The sequence below is a fragment of the Lactuca saligna genome, chromosome 9 (genome assembly GCF_052625555.1).
Source record: "Lactuca saligna cultivar CGN05327 chromosome 9, ASM5262555v1, whole genome shotgun sequence".
NCBI classification, from domain to species: domain Eukaryota; kingdom Viridiplantae; phylum Streptophyta; class Magnoliopsida; order Asterales; family Asteraceae; genus Lactuca; species Lactuca saligna.
In genome coordinates this window covers 113,980,919-113,999,648 of record NC_136425.1, presented here as the reverse complement: position 1 = coordinate 113,999,648, position 18,730 = coordinate 113,980,919, and the positions used below count along the sequence as shown (strand labels likewise).

The following is an 18,730-nucleotide window of genomic DNA, read 5'->3' as shown; positions in this document are numbered from 1 at the left end:
TCAAAGCTGAACATCAGAAACCATCCGGGTTGTTGCAACAACCTGAAATTCCCCAATGGAAATGGGAGCAAATATCTATGGACTTTGTTACCAAACTTCCTAGAACAGCTAAAGGTCATGACTCAATTTGGGTCATAGTGGATCGACTAACGAAATCTGCACACTTTCTCCCCATTCGAGAAGATTTCAAGATGGAAAAATTGGCCCAAATCTACATCGACAAAATTGTTTCTCTGCATGGTGTACCCCTATCTATCATTTCTGATAGAGATAGTCGCTTTACATCTCGATTTTGGTGGATGTTACAGAGGGCACTAGGAACCAAGATAGATTTGAGCACAACTTACCACCCTCAGACAGATGGGCAAACAAAGAGAACGATACAAACATTGGAAGACATGCTACGAGCGTCTGTCATTGAGTTCAAAGGAAATTGGGATACTCATTTACCCCTAATTGAGTTTTCCTACAATAACAGTTACCACACGAGTATCCAATGTGCTCCATATGAAGCATTGTATGGACGCAAGTGTCGTTCGCCCATATGCTGGACAGAAATCGGAGACAGACAGTTGACTAAAGTCGAACTTATCCAGGAAACATCCGACAAGATTGCTATCATCAAGGATAAGCTTAAAGCTGCTAGAGATCGTCAGAAAAGTTATGCGGATAATCGTCGAAAACCATTAGAATTCCAAGTAGGAGACAAGGTACTTTTAAAAGTGTCGCCTTGGAAAGGGCTTGTGCGTTTTGGTAAGAAAGGAAAACTAAGCCCGAGATATGTTGGACCCTTTGAAATCCTTGAAAGGATTGGTCCAGTAACGTATAAACTCCAATTGCCCCAAGAGTTAAGTGCCATTCACGACACATTCCACGTCTCCAACCTTAAGAAATGTCTAGCCGACGAAGCATTGATAGTACCCCTGGAGGAAATTAAGATCAATGATAAGCTGAGCTTCGTTGCGGAACCGATAGAAATCCTTGACAGGGAGGTAAAACAACTTAAGCGGAGTAAGATCCCGATTGTGAAAGTTCGATGGAACTCAAAACGCGGGCCGGAGTACACCTGGGAGCGCGAGGATTACAAAAAGGAAAAGTATCCGCAACTATTCCCTTGCGATGACAAGCGATGACATAGAATGAATTTCGGGACGAAATTCTTTCAAAGTGCGGGATACTGTGACAACTGCCAATTCAGGTCATTCTCGGACTCATGCATCTTTATAAAAACCATTCATGCACAACATGCCATGACCTAGTAGTATAGATTAGGTCAAAAATCTTGCATAAACTAGGATCCAACTACGGTCTAGGACAAATATACTTGATACTTACAATTCTAGTAAGTTGCTTAGCTACAATAGGAAATGCCAATACTATAATTAGAATAAAGCTTCAAGCTTTGTTATAATTGAAATAGGGTATAAAACTCTAAAAATAAATTAAAACATTCTAATTATACTTCAACATGTTGTTGAATATCAAACAATATTCCAAAACCCTAAAGAGCCAAAAATCCAAAGTTATAAATTATAAAGCTTAAAAACTTTATAAAATTTGGCTATAAACTTCCTAATATCAAATTTTATTAATCAAATTATGGATTATACCAATGAACTAGAAATATAAATTACAAGTATTAATCATAAATTATTTGTTGAAAACAATATTTTTAAATAAATCAAATTGCTTAATAAACATTTTATAAAAATGAATGTTTTTATATAAAATATAGGAGGGAAGTTTATAAAGTTTAAAATTTAGGAGAAAGGAGGCCTAAATTCATGCAAGAGCCGACCATCCCCTCTCCCCATGCATTCTCTCTTCCCCAAAACATAATCATTAAGCTTAAACCCTTACTCCACCTCTTCCCTCTTCACTCTCTCACTTCACTCTCTTCACACACTTCACTCTCTTCTTCCCTCTCTCTAAACTCACGAAAATCCTCTCATTTCTCTGCAAAATTTCGAGATTGTGAAGCCCTTGAAGTGTTCTTACTTCTCTCAAGGTCAAAACCAAGGTAAACAACAACATCTTCTTCCATAGTTTCATGGTTAAACCTCTTTTTCTTCTTAGTCTTCTCTACTTTTCGGATTCTATGCCTTTCCATGGCTAGAAATATTTATTCTCCCCTTGTGGTTTGTAGATTCTCACCATAACACAATGCATGTGTTAGAGATGGTGAAAATCCGGGATCAAACCCATGCAAGGAGTGGAAAAGATGCACATATGATCATGTGACATCAAAACATAATATTTCATGTTCTTCTCCATTTCTTTTGTGTTCATGCATGACCAAAAGCATTTAAACCATTTCTAGTACATCTTGGATGCTCATTCATTCCATGCATGTGTTAGAAATCGGGCCTTACCAAAGACATGCATGATGTTCTTGTTGAAATACCCTAATAATGCACACAAGCAAACATGCAATCTGCCAGATTACTTTGTTCGACTTTTAACAGTCATAACTCAGTCATTTCTTAACCAAATCATGATATTCTTTTTGTATTGGTTAGATCCATGCGTTAGCTTTCAAACCCAACTGGTCTCACTGTAAAATATTAAATATCCGATTTTTAGCAGATTTTACAAAAAGGTTGCGCATACAGCTCTTTTTCTGTGATCACTATTTTTATCTTGCTTAAACAATGGCCTTAAACCCAACCATAAATCTGAGGAAAAATACCTTAGAAACTTAACATATCTAGTGAATTATGGTTGAAATTTCGTGGCTTAAAACCCCACTGAATGGACTACAAAAATTCATGAACTTCAGCCACATCTACACTTCATGCATTATTGCATGCAACTTTTCTTAAATTGTTTGGAACCATTACCCTCATTTCTCTTCTGAATACATTTTTTACATTTTTTCTTTTGAAAGCCCTTGCCTGCATGAGATAATCTGGAAAATTTCAAGGGCTTTTGTTATTTCTTTGATTTATTAGAATTATTGCTAAAACCAAGGTCATAAATCATATAAAATACTTCCAGAGGTCAATAAATCCTAAATAAATTCATGGATGATCCTTATGGGGAATAATGATCCCTCACCAAATTTCAGCAATTTTTGTTACTGTTTAGTACGATTTCTAATTTTATTTTGTTTAGGGAATGATAAATTACAAAACCACTTTATATGATGTGAAAATTGTATCTAAGAATTTTCGCATACCTTACCCGTGATGGGTGACTTCAGAAAATAATTTCAAGAGTTTTCTTCATGTTTTACTATTTTTCCCAATTTTTGGTAATTATAATGGTCTAAAAATGGGAGAAATAGTTCCGATTATCCAAAATTCATGAAAATTTACCACGATATCATATCATACAGTAGGAGGTCACATAAAAATTTTGTGGATTTTTCTCTACTGTAAACTATTTTTATCTTATTTTCTAAAGTTAATTGCACTAAAATACACTTAAATACACATAAATACCCAAAACCAGTTTATACATTATGAAAACCACTTTTGATGTCGTAGGATCCCGGTAGTAAGGCGTTGGTGCATCCCGAAGTACCGCTTGTGCCTACACGAAACATCGTGAGTATTCACGCACTCCCCTATTTTCGGTTTTTATGTTTTGGGGTGGAAAAGCATGTCCAGAAAACTATTGTTTGCATGATGTATTTAAATTGTTTATTATCAAACATGATTGGTATTGTATTGCTATGTATCTTTATGTATGTTTATGCAACACGGAACATGAGAACTTATCGTGCTAAGGCCCTTCCCTTATCTCTAACCATTAACTCTTTGAGCCAATGGTCATTATGGATAGCGCTATTAGGAATTGACAACTCCTCACTCGCCCGAATCGCTGGAGTGCATGATACCATATTCATCTATGGAACGATAAGCATAGATCTCGATAGGGCTTCAGTCATAGGTTTGGTTGAGACTCATTGTTTGCTCATACACATACAAACGCGTTTCTTGTTCTAGCAATAAACTTGTATACCTTAATAGCAATCAACTTTCTTTTATCATTAAAGCAATGTACTTGTACTTACGAAAAGCATTATTGTACCCTCGATTTATAAACTTGTGATACTCACCAACTATTTTCATAGTTGACGCTCGTTTTACATGCTTTTTCAGGAAGTAATTAGTAAGTGGATGTAAAGATTCATCATCATAGAGCATGCTGCATCGTGTTGAAGCTATTATGAAGCTATATTTTGAACAATGTTATTTTGAAAAACTTGTATTTTGTTTCTTTTGAAGCTATGGGTTGTAAACTTTTAAATACTGCTATGGTGATGTACCTTTATCTTTTGCATTGAAACCGTTATAGCTGTCATACCTTGCGTTTCCGCTTTAGCGGGGTGTGACAGGGTGAAACCTTAATAACCCATGACCTTTCCTTTTCCAAGGATCCATGGGTTAAAAGCTACATGGATCATCCATGGACTTCCATACAAGCCTAGCCCATTAACAAATGGGTGTTAGCCCACACCATATAAAACCAATAGCCCACTATCTAATTAGTCTTCCTTTTAATCTCTAAATTAATTCATAATTAATTTAAGACTAAGACTAATTAAATAACATGACTTCATATTAATATATTATAAGTTATAATATATTAATAATCATATGTGTATAACTCTCATAAAATTATCCATAAATAGTTCGGGTGAAGTGCAACCCAAATGGACCATGCCGGGTCGGGTCAAGTATATACCAAATAAGTTATGGACTTAGACACCTTATCCAACACTTTCTTCTTTGGTAGCTTATTTTGCATAGCAACTGAACAGTTTTCATTTAGGACCGTCTTCTTCACTTCTTCCATCTTCCTTTTATTAGTAAGAAGTTCGTTAAGGAACTTGGCATATTTGGGCATTTGGAGGACAACTTCAATGAAGGGTATGTTGATTTGAAGAGTCTTGACATGATCTAGGAACTTCTGGTACTCCTCTTCCTGCTTCTCCTTCTTAGCTCGGGCTAGGTATGGCATTGGAGGCTGATACGGCTTTTCAGGGACCTGTTATTTCGGAATTGGCATTGTACTCGCTGAGTCCATGTTTGGGACTCGGCGAGTAGGGCTGTCAGATTGAAAGTTTTGATCTTCTGCTCGATTTTCTGCCTCTTTCCTCTGTGATTCTTTAGCTGCTTCTTTCTGAATAGGGGCCAGAGGGGTAATTATTTTCCCACTTCTTGTTGTAACTATATTTATGTGCACGCCTCGTGGGTTATTTTCGGTTTTACTAGGGAGTTCGCCCGGTGATCTTTGGTTTATTTGTTGAGCAAGTTGCCCCAGCTGCGTTTCTATGTTGTGAATGGATGCTTGCTAGTTTCTAAGGATATTTCTTATTTCTTGAATGGCAGCATCATCATCACTATGTCTTTTTTCTGAAGCATCTACAAATTTGGTAAGCATCTCTTCCAAACTTGCTTTTCTTTCTTGTGTCGGCTCCTCCTTTTGGTAAAAACCTCTTCCTTTATGTTTGTACTTCTCCTCCTTAGCCTTCTTGTACTCTTCATATGGGAGCCACTCTTTCTTTGGTTTTTGCCTGTCTTCATTATTTCGGTCTCCACTTGAGTAACATACTTGCACCTTTTTGTTGCCATTTTCATCCAAGTCGCAGTCTCTAGTAAGATGAGGTCCATTGCAATTTCCACAACCCACCCGAATAGCATGGATTGTTTGATCCATTTTATCCATCCTCCTATCCATGGTTTTTAGCATAGCCATGACCGCGGATAAGTCTTCAGTAGCTGCATATGTGGATCCCCTAGTAACATCGTTTCTTGGGTTGTGGTATTCTCTAGAGTGCTTAGAGAATTGTTCAATTAATTCCTTGATCACCGGGGGGGGGGGGGGGCTTCTTTGTGAGCGGGCCTTGCGAGTCAAGTAACTGCCTAGTTGTGACATTGACTCCATCATAGAAAATTGAGACTTCTTGCTGGCTATTTAGGTCATGATGTGGGCAGTTTCTTAGTAAGCTCTTGTACCTCTCCCAAGCTTCATATAATAACTCTCCATCTTGTTGTTCAAATTTAGTTATTTCATTCTTCATTTCGGCTATCTTGGTAGGTGGGAAAAAGTAGTGAATGAATTTTTCTTTCATCTTGGCCCATGTGGTGACTGATCCGGGGGGAAGTGATTTGAGCCAGTCTTTTGCAACACCTTTGAATGTCACTTGAAGCATGCGAAGTAGCTGAGTCTCACGAGGCACATTTGGAACATTGAAGTAATCAGCTACATCATTAACTTCATCCAATTGCTTGTAGGCATCTTCATGGTCTTTTCCATAGAAAGGAATTTCCTTGAGCTAGGTGAGTATGTGACCCTTTTGGCTCAAAAGTAGCAGTAGCAGGAATTGCGGGCTGCACAAGTCCCGGGTCGGTGTCATCGCGGATCCTCTTCTTCCATTCTTCCATGGGGATTTCATCAATGTTAGCCATGGTATGAGCTAACTTGTTTCCGGAATCAGAGTCGTGCTCGTACATGGGTTTTTCTTCTTCTTCGGTGTCGTACTCGGTGTTTTCCTTGATCGGGTCTTCGCTTGCCAAAGATGTGTCGGATGCTCCTGATTTGCTGCTCTTCTTCTTCACAAAAACAGTCTTCAAATTGGACAAAGGTGACTTCCTTAGTGTATTCGAGCTTTCCACGTCTTTTCCTTTGTTTCTTCTCAAAGTGGATTCGGGATCTTCAAACGGGGGTACCAGCGGGGTGTTTGATTCTTTGGTCATGAAAGTCCTGAAATAAACAAGATAACAACGTAAAAAGAACAAAAAATTGTACTAAATAAAACGAAAAATAAAAGCTGAAACTCTGTTGTACTCGCCGAATAGGTGTGAATGCACTCGGCGAGTAGCAGTGGTATTTTGAAAGAAATCGAAACTTAAAATAAAAACTAATTTAGATCCTAAAAGCTAACTACTAATTACTAATGTGCAATAAATTAACTTTGTGCCAGTAAACTCACACAAAGGGTCGAAAAAATTAGAAATTAGATAAATTATTTAGAACCGTTCCCTGGCAACGGCGCCAAAAACTTGATGTGCGTAAACTCAACTAGTTTTAATCCTACTTTTTATTAATAAATTAAGCACACAAAGGCAGTGAACCTGTCTTTTAGTGGTATAGTTGGATAAGTAGGGTATCGAACTCAGGGAACGGAAATTGATCTAATAACTAGTTTTAACTAAGCAAATAATAAAAGTAAAAGGGTTTTTCTCTAGTTTTACAAGACTAGAAACTTAAACATAGCAATTAAAACAATTAACTAACTAACAATTAAAACGAACGACAAATTCACCAAATTTATTAAAGGGTTTCTGTTTAGGTTCAACTAATTCACTCTTATGATTATTTTAATGATAAATTAATTATTATAGGTTACTAACTATAGTGGTTAGGTTCATGTTCATTACTCCTAACCCTTAGATAATTAATTAATTCAAGTAGTGGCCAATTGTTTAAACTAACTAATTCCCTAGTTCAATTGTTTGGATTAAATAAGATTTGTAATTGGTTAATCAAGTTGGTATTTCAATTAACCTCTTATTTGTTGGTTTCTCAAACAAGCTCACACATTAACTTACCTATTCTCTAATTAATCTTAATTTCATATTCATTACTCTTAAGCATATGATCAAGTGTTCACAATACATATCAGGTTAATAATCAAGAGATGTTCATGCAGCTTAATTATCTTCCAATTAACAGAAAATAGTTGTCATTAATGCATAAGGTTCTTTAACAAAACTTAATTTAATAAAATCACCAAATCATAATTAATCAAAGAGTATATTATAACCATAGGAGCAAATTAGTCTTCCCCAACAGAAACTAAACGTATTTAGTTCATAGTCATGATAAAAACAAACTTAATAGCAGATTTAACTAAGCTAAACATCTTAAATTCCTAAAGCTAACTGGAATGATTAACCTAATTGCCTTGATTCTTCCAAGGATTGAAGATTAGGTTCCTTAGCTCCTCCAGGGATTATTTGTCGCAAGTTCAACTCTCAAAATTATCAAAAGTCTTTTCCAATCAGATAATGGTTTGGTATTTATAATTATCCCAAAACAGGGTGTACTCGCCGAGTAGCAGACCCAACTCGCCGAGTAGGTGCTAGTTATCCGTCTCAAATCAGGAGTCTTGACTTATCTTCTGGAATCTTCTCTTGTACTCGCCGAGTATGCTCGAGAACTCGCCGAGTAGAACTGCTTTTTTCCTTCATTGTTCACTCTTTGGTCTGTAATTGCTTCTCTTTGTTCCTTTTTCCTCCCAAGCATGTCTTATGGAATGAAAACAAAATTAAAGCATTATAAAGTACCTTTTGTCCACATTATACACATAATTAGTTAAAAATGAATAAAAATGTATGCTAAATACTTAACTAATTATGCGCATATCACCCATGAAATTACACTTTGCACCTTTGTTAAGTCGTTAGTGGAGCGTGTGTGGTTAACTGACACACGAACATGGGACTGACAATATGTGGCAAAGGGTGACTTAAGTTTTATCATAGATCGATGGAGTGTGTGTGGTTAATCGGCACATCGATTAGGTGATAAAATTAAGGGTACCAAGTCATTTTGCATGGTTATTCGAACCTTGTTTGTGATCCTCGACATCCCAGTCTCAAACTTGAGAGGGCACAATCGAGATTCAAACATGTCATTGAAAGTTCAATTGTAACACCCTTAATCCGAAAGACTAAGAAAAAGAAAGGAAAAGCTCTAAGTCAAGAGTCAACTCGGCGAGTCCAAGGAGGAACTCGACAATTCGGAGCGGGATCCGGGAATAGAGTAAGTGACCGACTCGGCAAGTCGGCTAGTGGATTCGGCAAGTCTAGTCTGGAAATGAAAAACCCTAATCCCGGGGGTTGTGCCCTATTTAAACAACATTACATCCCTTCCCCAGACTCTTTACTCCCCTTTTGAGATCCAAAAACCCTAAATCGTGAGTGAGAGCCCTTGAAAGCAAACTGGGACCTCGATAAGGAGGTTGTGTGAAGAGATATTGAAGATCGTGAAGCTTGGAGCAAGGGGCTTTGCAGAGATTTGGATTATTCTTCAGTGGGAGGTCATCCTTGAGGTAATAACTTGTTGCTTTGGCTTTATTGCAAATAGATCTATCTTATGTTTGAGATTTGGGGCATTTTGGGCATGATTAAGATCAATGTCGAGTTAGAGGCCTAGATCTGAGGTTGCTACCTCAGATCTAGACTTGTGATGGTCCAGAAGGTCATAAAGCTTATGTCAATAAGTTATTGGTGAAGCCCCTTTGTCATAAACCCTAGACCTAGAGTGTTTTGGGCCTATAACTCCTTGGTTTCACGTAAAGTTTGTCACTTTACGTGAGCAATAGACTATAGAAGAGTGGATCTATGGATTGGAGCCCCTGCATGGCTTGAACAGGCACTGTATGGATTGAGAGATGAAGAGACTCGACGAGTCAGTTGGGTGTACACGGAGATTTTTATGAACACGGTCATGGACTCGGCGAGTTGGACTCGACGAGTCAGGTCGCAGAAACCCCAACCTCTTCTGATTAAGATGCAAATCAGTGAGTTGAGTGGTGACTTAGTGAGTTGGACAGGATGGGACTCAGAGATCGTTAAACTCGACGAGTCTTGGGGTGTCTCAGTGAATTGGGTCGTATTTTGAGAGTTTCTGAATTTAAGAACTCGGCAAGTCTATGGGTTGACACGGCGAGTCGGGTCAACTGGAAGGTTGACTTTAACCAGGACATTGACTTTGACCAGAGTTGACTTAGTTTAGGACTAAGTTTATATTGATATTAGTAGCTCGGGGAGCTAGTGGAATAGCAGTTCAGAGAGTTGTCGGATAGCAGACAGAGGGTTATCAGCAAGTTCAGCAGTGCAGGTGAGTTTCCCTTTGTGTGGATGAGTCTACGGCCAGAATGTCAGCCCATGTAGTTATGAGTAGGAAGACCTGGGGGTTAGCCCTAGGCATAGTATGCTATTATGGTATCCCGGACCAAGGTCCAATGATAGCGGGCGAGTGCCCAAGTAATGGTTTATATGATAGTTTATACATGTTGTCTTTGTGATACATGTATGTGCCTGGTGGGGAGGTGAGTGTGAGCGAGGTCCCGTATCTCACCAATAGCAGAGTATGGATGATGTTGCTGGGTTTTGAGCATTCTAACACTTCCTAAGTGTACATGCAACCCTAACAAACCCTGGATCTATGTTTGTCTAAAGTACATGCAAAATATTAATTTTCCAAGGTTTATAACCTATCTAGTATGGCATGGGGTACTTTTAAACATAAAAGAACTAGATGAATTACATACCTTTTGTTGATTGTTGATTCCTTGAAGTTTGAGAGCCAAACACCAATAATGTGAATGCCTTAAATGGAAATCACAAATCACCACCAACTTGGAAAAACTATGAGAGAGTATACCAACTCTTAGAACTCGGCCACCACTATTACACACACACTCTAAGGTGTTTTTCATGCAACATAAGCTTGTTTATATAGTGTGAATGGTTAGGGAGAAACCCTAATAACCCATATCGTTTCCTCTGCCAAGGATCCATGGGTTAAAAGCTCCATGGACCATCCATGGACTTCCATATAAGCTTAGCCCATTAACAAATGAGTATTAGCCCACACCATATAAATATAATAGTCCGTGATTGAACTAGTCTTCCTTTTAATCACTAAATTAATTCATAATTAATTCAAGATTAAACTATTTAAATAACATGACTTTATATTAATATATTATAACTTATAATATATTAATAAATCATTGGTATATAATTCTCATAAAATTATCCATAAACAGTTTGGGTGAAGTGCAACCCAAATGGACCATGCCGGCTCTGGTCAAGTATATACCAAATAAGTTATGGACTTAGACACCTTATCCAACAGACTCCCACTTGGATAAGTCTAATAACTGTATTTGCCTATTACTTCAGGAACCAACCGGCTATCGTAACTCTCGAAAACTCTGTTGAACTATGAAGCGCCGTTTCAGATAAGTGATCACATAATCCTCTGTTCTCATGATATCTGCCGGACAAATACATGGAACAATGTCTTACTTATTGTCTGGCAGTTGTTTCTCGATTTCCGATTTGTTTAACAAAGAACTTAACTGAACACATCAATTTAGTTCTGACCGGGCCCGGTACATGGGTCAACACAAAATCATCAAGGGGCTCAGATATCGCTTCTATTTCTAGAAGGAACAGATAAACTTCGACTCATATGCTTGTTCTACTACTTGTTGAATTGTACACAAAAGCTCGTTTTATAACATCAACTTACTGATGCGTTTACGTGCAATCAATGCACAACAAACTCATAGGTAACAGCTCATATCTCTAGGTTTGAAGGATTATATGATATTATCATCTCACGATCACTCGAGATAAATTCCATGGAGTGATACAAGTGAGCGTGGGTTTATTCAAATACTTATAACTTATGGGCACTCATGAACATTGTAGAAACCATTGCCATGTCTAAACACCTTTAGCCATCTACAAACCCAATTCATGACAATCTTGATTCATACCTAGTTCCGACGTATGACCGATTGTGGAGGTTTGAATAAATTAATTATTCTCGAAGTCAAAACATGAAAAACTGAAACAATAGTAAATAATTGACAATGATAGCAACACTTTACTCATAAATAAATCACAAATTTTATTAATCATCAAACATCGATTACATTTTACAAGTTTCAGAAAAGGCTATCTAATCTGTAAAAACTAATATCATTCCTCAGCCCGATGCGGCTCACATGCTGCAAATGCTTAACCCTCGTTAGTCCCTTCGTAAGGGGATCTGCAGGACTCTCATATGACAATACCCTCTTCGCCACGAGGATTCCTTCTTCAATCTTGTGTCTTATGAAGTGATATTTTCTGTCAATGTGTCGGGATCTGCCATGATCTCTTGGTTCCTTGGCTAAGGCAACCGCACTATTACTGTCACAGAAAATCTCGATTGGCTCCTTAATAGCTGGTACAACTCCAAGGTCTCCGATGAAGTTCTTCAGCCATATCGCCTCCTTCGCTGCTTCACTCCCTGCTATATAGTCAGATTCACAAGTCGAATCATCCACCGTCTCCTGCTTAGAACTCTTCCAAGAGATTGCCCCTCCATTTAAGGTAAAGACTCAGACCAACTGAGATCGAAAGTTATCCCTATCAGTCTGAAAACTAGCATCACTATACCGTAATACTCTCAAGTCATCACACCCACCAAGGGTAGGGATCCAATCCTTAGTCCTCCGCAGGTACTTGAGAATGTTCTTTACTGCAGTCCAATGAGCCTTGCCAAGGTTCCCTTGATACCTGCTGACCATGCTCAAAGCAAATGCTACATCAGGGCGGGTACAAGTCATGTCATACATGATCGAGACCACATCGGAAGCATACAGTAATCGACTCATCTCTGCTATCTCGGCCTCTGTACTCGGACTCTGAGTCTTACTCAGTTTGCATTGCTTTGGATCGGTAAATCTCCTTTGTTGGAATTCTGCATGTCGAACCTTTTCAACACCTTATCCAAGTAGGTACTTTGACTTAGTCCAATTAGTCTTTTACTCCTTTCTCTTAATATCCTTATCCATAGGATATAGGCAGCTTCCCTAGGTCCTTCATAGCAAAGCACTTCCCAAGCCAGGACTTAACCTCCTGCAAGGTTGGGATGTCATTTCCTATAAGTAGTATATCATCTACATACAGTACCAAGAAGCTAACTATACTCCCACTAGCTCTGACATACACAAAAGACTCATCTTCACTTCTTGAGAAGCCAAACTCTTTGACCTTCTCATCGAAACAAAGATTCCAGCTACGAGATTCTTGTTTTAATCCATAAATGGATTTCTCAAGCTTGCATACTCTATTAGGGTATTATGCACTGATAAAACCTTCTGGCTGATTCATGTACACATCCTCAGCCAACTTTCCATTAAGAAAAGCGATTTTGACGTCCATTTGCCATATTTCATAATCATGAAATGCAACAATGGCTAGCATAACCCTAATAGACTTAATCTTTGCTACCGGTGAGAAGGTTTCATCACAATCAATACCCGGAGTCTGAGTAAAACCCTTCGCAACCAGTCGACCCTTATAAGTATGCACTTTTCCTTCCATGTCGGTCTTCTTCTTGAAGATCCATTTGCACCCGCCTATTTTACGGCCTGGTACATTGTCAACCAAGTTCCAAACTTTATTGTCATACATGGACTGTATCTCGTTGTCCATAGCCTCCTTCCATTTAGTAGACTTCGGGCCTGCCATGGCTTCCTTAACACTGCTAGGTTAATCCAAATTTACCAGTGTACTATCGGTGATAAATGTATCACCTTCGGTAGTAATATGAAAGCCATAATAAAACGCAGGTGTGTTCCTAACCCATGTGGAACACCTCAGAGGTATAGACTCGTCAACTGGCTCAATAGGAGTTTCCTCCTCAGGTTGATTGCTAGTGTCTGAGGTTCCTTCACCAATTGATTCTTGAATTTCTTCAAGATCAATTTGTCTCCCACTGTCTTCTTGATTCATAAACTCTCTCTCACGAAAGACCCCTCTTTTTGCTACAAAGACCACATTCTCACTGGGTCTGTAGAAGAGGTAACCGAAGGATTTCTGTGGGTAGCCGATGAAAATACACCTTTCACTTTGGGGTTCTAGCTTATCATGAGTCTCATGCCTCACGAAAGCCTCGCAACCCGAAATCTTGATGTGGTCTAAATTGGGAACCTTCGCAGTCCACATCTCATGAGGTGTTTTGGTAACCTTCTTTGTAGGGACTAGATTAAGGATATGGGTGGCAGTCTCTAAGGCATACCCCAAAAAAAGAGATTGGTAGTGAAGCTCGACTCATCATAGAGTGAACCATGTGTAACAAGGTTCAATTACGCCTCTTAGCTACACCATTTAGCTGTGGTGTCCTGGGAGGAGTCAATTGTGAGATAATCTCACACTCCTTAAGATAGTCAAGGAACTCGGTACTAAGATACTCACCACATCGATCGGATCGAAGCATCTTAATGTTCCTGCCCAATTGATTTTCTACTTCCTGTTTGAATTCCTTAAACCTTTCAAAGGTTTCTGACTTATGTTTGATCAAGTAGACATAACCATATCTACTAAAATCATCAATAAAAGTCACATAATACCGATTAGCATCCCTTGTGGCGGTTTTGAATGGTCCATATACGTCAGTGTGTATTAGGTCCAATAAACCCTCACCCCTTTCACAAGTTCGAATGTGTAGGGTTTCAAAGCACTCCATGGATGATGGTAATGGGCCCCTTGATGAATTATAGGTTAAAATCCCAAGACTTGTCTTTTCCCTATGAATAAACATGTATTATTCATTATTAGGGTTAAGAGTAAGGCAAAACGTAGCTGCCACATTGTGAGGTTTCTCGTAGAGTTAGATTATTATTTCTTAAGTGTAATTTGTTCCTCACAATTCAATAAATCAAGTGATCATTCGACCTAATCTTCATATTTGTGTTTGTTCTTATTTTCCGCGTCTTGTTCATTAAATCTTAATTATGATTTCAATCCTAACAAGTGGTATCAGAGCGAGTCTTTGAAGATCTATTGATTTTTGAAGTATCGGTTCTTGGTTTGATGATTTTTTTGCACAAGTTATTGAAAATTATTGGTGTTTTGGCGGTTTAAAATCAAGATTATTGTTCAAGCTACTGTTCATTGAAATTTTTGATATTCCTCTAGTGTTCATTGTGGTATATTTTTTTCCTCTGTTTTTGGATCTGATTATTTTGTCTTGAGATCAATAGATCTCATTTTGAGGCCATTTAATGGAGTCTTATTTCGTTTATCGCACTATTGATTCGATCCAATACTGTTCCTTCGGCCCAATAGTTGCAATTGTAGTTTATTGCTTTGTTCATATATGGTTCATCTATGTTTGAAATCACAAAATTCTGAATCTAGAATGCTAATATTCTTATTCGATTTAAGGGTTTAACTTCACGACAATTAAGCATTCTTTTTGGATTTCATAATTCTCGATTTTTGTTCAATTCGCTAATAGTTCTATTCTTAAGTTGAGATTTCTGAAAAATATCATTCTCAAAATCTAATTTGATTTTGTTCTTTGATTATATGTTTGAATTGAGTTAATCTATCATGTTCCAAAATCGATCTGATTAGCCTGAAAATTGAGGTGAGAATATTGATTTTATTGTTTGGAGCTGATTGTTATGGATGGTCAAAACCTAAAGTCAAAATCAAATCGTATTTTGATCACATCTGTTCTCGTTTTCATCTGAATCATATGTGATTTCATTGTTTGATCTTAAATCCGATTTTCCACCATTCAACGTGATAAGAACGATTTACCGATTATTTGAACGATTAGAGAATGGTTTACAAATTCTTGCTGATGAATATTAAAAAACGAGTTGAATTTTGTGTGATAACCGAAGGGTGATGATGATCGATGTTCTTAAATGTAATTCGATTTGAGCAGTTCAAGAACAGATGAAGATGGTTCCGAATTTAATTGAAATATGACGTTTGATCTGAAAAAGTTCTTGAAAGTGGAAATTTTGAGTATATGGAAGATGATATGTGAAAGAAGTTGTGAATGAGAATCTGAATGACGGCAGTAGGTGCGATGGCTTCACATTCAGAATGTTATGTGTATCTGTTTGCATTTGATGGTCAAAGTCAATTGAACAAAGACAACTAAACAAGGTCTCATAATTTGAAATCATTGTTTCACGATTGGAACTTCTCACAGTTGTTGTGGTCCCCCATCAAAATCGAAATGTTAGTTTTGCATTTGGTATGTCACAAATGATGGGACTCGCAATTTGGAATGAAGATTGATATGATCTCGCAATTCAATATTTGGAGTTGTGTTTACCTGTGATTCGCATCTTGAAATGGGTTCGCAATCGTATTGGTATCTCTTGTAACGAAAGAATGGAGATACGCCTTAGGGTAATGCTGATGAATTAGGACGGAACTTGTTAATGGTTGGAATGAATGGAGGAAGAAACGAAAGCAAAAGTAGTTTCGCCTGATGAAGCTTGAAATGGAAATAGAAACGAAAGGAACCGAACCTTCGGTTGGGTTCACTTCAGGTGGAAAATTGGTGATCTTGGAACGAACTTAGGATTCGGTTGCTTGAGCTCAGATTGCACCTTCACTTTGTTATCGGTGTTCGCTGTGATGATTTCACGATTCCATTCATGTTCATTTATGCAGTCAATGAATTGGGGAAGATGATAAACATGTTACATTATTAGTCCCTGAAACTTTGGCGAATTGGCTCCATTGGTCCCTATGTGTTTCATGCCTTGCCAGTTTTGGACCAATTCTAGATTTTATTACAAATGAAGGGGTTTATTGATGAATTATTACAATTCCAGCCCATGAGTTTCTGGAAAGTGACAATTTGAGCCCATTTTTTGAAAAAGTTTACAATTTAGAGGGCTGGTGAACAGTTTTAAATTTTTTAACGCACATATTTTTTCGTGAACAGAAAAATAAAGATTCCATCAAGTCTTGGCAGTTCGGAAAGTCATTTTTCATGATAACGTCAAATTTTTCATGACTTTTCGGGTTTTATACTTCATTGTATATATCATTTTGTCGCGGGGGAGCTTAGTAAATTTTTATTCATTCAAGATCATTCTCATGACCATTTGAAGGCTTTATAATCATGTTTTTTATTATAAATCGGGTGAGAATTTGGTATGGTCATTCAGAATTGGATTTGTAACTTTTCAAATTTGAAGATTTTTGATAAAGCTTGTGGTAAAATTATGAACGCAGCTTTTACATTGGAACTTCTTCATCGAGCTCTGCTAAAGCTTTTACATAGAAGTATCCTTTATATTGGAAGTTCTTTATCGAGCTCTGCTAAGGACTTGTTATATCTCCGACTTCTAGTATTTTCTTGATCAAGTGGCATTACGAATCTTAAAGTTTGGGTTGTTACATGATAGTTTTTGATGGCTTATATCATTAGCTTATTTGAAGATCATTGTGACTTGGAGGGGGAGCTCTTCAAAGACAAGAAGTAATTTGGTTTCTTTGTTCTGAAATGAGTTTTTATGGCGGGTTTGGTTTTCATGAAGATTTTTTGGGATTACATTCGAAAATGAAGTTTAAAAGCATTACTTCAGTGCTTGATTTATATATCCTAGAGCTCGGGTTTGAAGACTATTGAAGAATCAAGATTTGTGGATTGCTTCATCTATTCCTCGTTGCAAGATCTTTTTATTCGCTACATGCTTGTTTTGGAAGTTAAAGCATTTTCATCCATTCCATACTTTGAGGGGGAGATTGTAGGGTTTCAAAGAACTCCATGGATGATGGCAATGGGGCTCTTGATGGATTGTAGGTTAAAATCCCAAGACTTGTCTTTTCCCTATAAATAGTCATGTATTATTCATTATTAGGGTTAAGAGTAAGGCAAAATGTAGCCGCCACGTTGTGAGGTTTCTCGTAGAGTTAGATTATTATTTCTTAAGTGTAATTTGTTCCTCACAATTCAATAAATCGAGTGATCATTCGACCTAATCTTCATATTTGTGTTTGTTCTTATTTTCTGCATCTTGTTCATTAAATCTTAATTAGGGTTTCAATCCTAACAGAATGACTCCAAGACTCCACTCATTTGGAGTTTGCCTATGCGTTTCTTGTTTACATGTCCAATACGACAATGCCACAATGATGCTTTATCTAGGCTAGTAGAAGAATCAACATACAACACATTATTTCCTAAGTTGTCTACAATCGACCCAGTTTCATACACACCATGACAAGGTAATGCTTTAAAATAAAACACATTATTAAAGAAAGCATTAATACCACTCCATTCATTATCAAACGAAAAGGTAAAACCTTGTTTGTACAAAGCATGAAAGGAGATAATATTCCTCGCCATTTCAGACGAGTACACACATTTATTCAAATCTAATTTTAACCCATTATTCACCAACAAAGTATAAACTCCAATCTTGGAAACAGGTGAAGCCTTCCTATTCCCCATGATCAAGTTTATCTTCCCGTGTTCCACATCCTCACTTCTTCTTAGTCCCTGCAAATGAGAACATATGTGAATACCACATCCTGTATCAAGCACCCAAGAGTTAGAATATGGTGAGTTATTAGAAAATATTGTATAAATACCTGCGTGGGTGGGTTTCACTTTCCCATACTTTAGATCCTGCAAGTACTTAGGGCAGTTTCGCTTCCAGTGCCCCTTGTCCAGGCAATAGTAGCAATCAGCATCCTTGAGAATGGTAGAAGGAGTGACAGAACCGCTCTTGGTCCTTGATGAGGAGCCTTCAAGAGACTTTCCCTTGGTACCCTTCGAAGGGGACTTCCTCTTTTTCCCTTTGCCTTGCCCGATAGCTATAACAGGGGTAGATGTTGGAGTAGGAGTAGTAAAGGTAACAACCGCCTTGCCCTTAAGACCGGTTTCAGCGGTCTTCAAGAGTCCCTAAAGTTTGCTAAGGGTAACTTCATCCTTGTTTATATGATATGTCATACGAAATTGGTCATAACAAGAAGGTAAGGAGTGCAAAATGATGTCAATTGCCAACTCCTCAGGGAAGTTCACATTCAACTTGAGCAAACGGTCCACATACCTTTGCATCTTTTGCATGTGGCCCGTGATGGATTCACCGTCCTTCACACAGGTTGTTATAATGGAGGAGATTATTTCATACCGCTCCTGATGAGCACTCTGATGGTACCTT

At 37.8% G+C, this 18,730-nt stretch overlaps 1 non-coding gene across 1 annotated transcript; it reads left to right on the top strand.

Moving 5' to 3' along the window:
• Nucleotides 1-5,927: 5,927 nt before the first annotated feature.
• LOC145019019 (small nucleolar RNA R71) lies at nucleotides 5,928-6,034 on the top strand. Its single transcript, XR_013667339.1, has one exon. It is a non-coding gene; the product is annotated as a small nucleolar RNA R71 (small nucleolar RNA).
• Nucleotides 6,035-18,730: the final 12,696 nt, after the last annotated feature.